Source organism: Plasmopara halstedii (genome assembly GCF_900000015.1).
Source record: "Plasmopara halstedii genome assembly, contig: Scaffold_323, whole genome shotgun sequence".
Taxonomy (NCBI): domain Eukaryota; phylum Oomycota; class Peronosporomycetes; order Peronosporales; family Peronosporaceae; genus Plasmopara; species Plasmopara halstedii.
Window position 1 is genome coordinate 512,742 of NW_020187244.1, and position 231 is coordinate 512,972.

Consider the following 231-nt stretch of genomic DNA (forward strand, 5'->3'; position numbering starts at 1 on the left):
AGAGCGTTGATTTGTTCTGCAAGTCCGCTGGCCTGTCACGGCAGGTGAGCAAAGCAAGAATTCAAGCATCAAATGGCAAGGCAGAGCGAATGCACCGGACGGTTCTAAACATGGCCCGCTCTATGAAATTTGCAAGCAAGCTCTCGCTAAATTTATGTGGAGATGCGGTGGAAACTCAGCGTACATACTGAATTGCAGTCCCACAAGCTCGAACGTCAACCAAGCATCACC